This window comes from Piliocolobus tephrosceles, chromosome 19 (assembly GCF_002776525.5).
Source record: "Piliocolobus tephrosceles isolate RC106 chromosome 19, ASM277652v3, whole genome shotgun sequence".
NCBI lineage: Eukaryota > Metazoa > Chordata > Mammalia > Primates > Cercopithecidae > Piliocolobus > Piliocolobus tephrosceles.
Genome location: NC_045452.1, coordinates 30,461,812 through 30,465,139, shown reverse-complemented (window position 1 = coordinate 30,465,139; position 3,328 = coordinate 30,461,812).

Below are 3,328 nucleotides of genomic sequence, written 5' to 3'. Positions count from 1 at the left end.
TCACCTGACTTACATATTTCACCTTCCTGACCCACCTCAACTGACTTGTTCATTTCACCTCTCTGCCTGTGGACAGAGCAGAACGTTCCCAGGTAAGAGCTGCTGGGCTGGGATCCCAGGGTGAGAGGCCCCTGCTTGACCCCCCTCACCTACTTGCCCCCCCTCACCTGCCTGACCCCCTCACCTGCCTGCCCCCCCCCCACCTTCCTGGCCCTGCCTCACCTGCATTCTTGCCCCTGCTGTGAGGGTAGCAATGGAAGGAGACCCTGAGGGCTCTTCTGAAAGGAGAGCTCCTTCTCTACGTCGTCAGCCCAGCTCCAGGAAATGCAGGTGCTGAAGGATCCTTGCTAACTTTGGGGTGCTGACCCACTCTGACCCCACAAACCATGGCCCATGCTCTCCACAACGTGCCAGCCCCATCCCTTCCACCAAACATGGTGACAACAGCTGTCATCCACATGGCTGCTGCTTCCCCATTTTCTCGTATTTCTGGACACTGATTTCTCTGCGTAGCAAGAAAGGACAGGTGGGAAAAGGAAAAATAAGGTTTGGGGAAACGCAAAAATGTTCTTCTCTGGGCAACAGCTCAATGTGAAATTTCATTCTGGCCAGGGACCAAGATGCCCAGAGGGTGGCCTCGAGTTGGGAAAGGATCCCTGGGGTGTCCTTCTCCCAGATCCTTCTACAGTCATCTCCCGAGGGCCTCACTGCTTGGGGTGCGACCCCTTCCTGGCGTTTCAGAATGTGGTGGGATCCAGCTTTGACTCAAATAACCAAAATACATCCTGCCGACATCTTTGATGGGCAAGGCCCCAGCTGGACCTCAGACTTGCAGCCTGGAGGCCAAGACGCTGAAGACCTTGCGCTGAGAGAGCCCTACGGGGGCCTGCCCTGCCACCTCCGTGCCAGCTGTGCTGGGGTTGCCTTCTGCAGACACAGGGCTTGGACACCACAATTCTGGGGTCCCAGGTGAGAGCCAAGGGTTTGACGGCTGCACTCCTCCCCCTCACACCTAACGGGAGACCAGGGCATCGATGAGATTTCCATTCTTTGCTCCTTGTGCCCTAATCACCCCCGGTCCCTCGCCCTTCCTCAGGGCCACCTCCTGAGACCCCAGTCACCCCATTGGGATGGGCGGCAGCAGGCATAGGCCTCCCAGGGACTGCTCCCAGGGCCTCTGCTCCCAAGGCGGACACTGCACAGGGGCACCTGTGCACCCACCTGTCAGCAAACCCCCGTCCCCTGGCAGCATTTAGGGGAACAGCCTTGGAACTCAACACCCTGGGCCCACTTAAAGCTCTGCCACCCATGGGCGGTGGTGGGACCTTGGCAAGTGTCTGGATGTCTCTTGGCCTCAACTTTCTCACCCTGGACGTGGAGAAGATATGATCTCCCTGTTGCAAAGACAGTGTGTCCTGTGTCCTCCAAATCCTGGGACTCATTCCTCAGATGCTCCCAGCCCGTCTTCCGATGGGAGCCGAGGCAGGGGCACCATTCCTTGCTGAAAGATTTCATGTAGAAGTGGCCCAGCTCCTTCCAGGCCTGACCTTCTGTGCCATTCTCCCCTCCTTCCCCTTTCTTGGTGACCTGGAAACCATGTGTGAGATGGCGGCTGCATTAGAGGCCCCCAGCGACTGGGTGGGCCGCACCCTATGCCTGCAGTAGAGCAGATGCTGGCCATGACTTCAGTGTCTGCAGCCTGAGGTCTCCCATCCCACCTGCCCCACTAACCCCACCAGCGACAGTGCATAATCGTTGACTGATCCCAATATTTTAAAACCTGAGACCAAAATACACAAAGAGACTATCCTGAAGACACAATAAATCCTTGCTGGGTACACAAACAGCCTTGGGATTGAGCAGGAGGGAAATGGTCTCTTGAGAACGTGTAATACATATTTCCAACATGTACTCTTCGCCGGAAAGATCTGAGCTGTCAGGGCTGGCCACAGCCTGAAAAGGTGCAGAGTAAATAAAAGGTAAATATGCTGAAGATTAGACGTGCGGCCTCCATCTCATCTCCTAAAGAGTGCCGGCCGTGCAGCCCGGAGGCAAGGGCCACATTTGCATAATCTCTGAGAAAAACCCCTGGAAGCCCAGCTTATGATGGTTCTGAGGAGAAGAAAAGGCAAGGAGATCCCTCCTCTTCATCAGAGAACAGAAAGCACCAAGGGGTTCCTCGTCAGGAGGAGGGAGGCGGGGTGCCCAGGACAGGGCTCAGAAGGGAGCCACCCACCTTCCTCTGGCTGCACCGTCACCAGCTGTGCAGACAGGAAATGGGAGCTCAGCTGCAGAAGCAGATCCAGAAGTGTCGCCGGCTGTGCCGGCCTGTGCTGGGCATGAAGTCCTGTCCGTGGTGTCCCTGACTGTGGGACGTCCACCCTCTCCTGCCCTGCCAGGCCCATCAGTCCTTCCGGGGGAGTTGAGGGGTGGGAGGCATCTGCTGTGTCTTCCTCCAGGATCAACCTCCCAGCCTTGCCTCCCAGGATGAGCGAGTGCAGAGTCCTGAGGGCAGTCCCAGACAGCCTCTCTGTACAAACTGCTTTCTAGTCCCAAGAGGCATGTGGTCTCGGGCGTGAGACTGACAGCTCAGCAATGGGGCACGCTGGGGGTCTAAAGGCATTTCCCCCTGCTAGTGAGAAAGGGAGGGTCCCGGCTAGAGTCCCCTGCACAAAGCCGGTAAGCTGAGGGGTGAAGGCCAGCTACCCCGACCTGACACCAATGCCAAACCAAGTCAGTAACCCACATGTCAACTGCACCTGCAGGGAAGACCCACTGTAGCCTCAGGGACCTCGAAGTCCACCAGATCCCAGGCCACAGGGCACCGGGGCGGGTGTCAGGAGCCGCCTGCCGAGGCTGCAAGATTCACGTTGTCTGCAAGAAAGAAGCCCCTCTCGCTGTCTGCTCCAGGGAGGGGACAGGCAGGCCGGTGCCCAGGCCTTTCACCTGCCCAGTCTTCATCACAGCCCCACCCCCTGCCCAGGACAGGCTCCCAGGAGGCATAGCCAGGGCAGGACAAGCCTGGGGCTGGGGCTCAGCTCCTGCAGCTACACATCTGAGCTCCATGAAAGGCCGAAAGTGTTGGCCAGGGGCCACTCAGCTCATCACAAAACCAGAAGGTCCCCCATGCAGACCCCCACTTTCTGGGTCTGAAACAGGCCCAGCCACGTCGGCAGGCAGTGTGGCGGCTCCCGGCTACTCAGGCCACCCTCTGACTGATTCCCTGAGACCACCTACACACCCATGGCCAGCTCTTCCCGGTTGGCATGTCTGTGAGTGTGGCCAGTCCCCTAACAAGGCTGGGGGCAGGGCAGGCAGGGGCACCGCT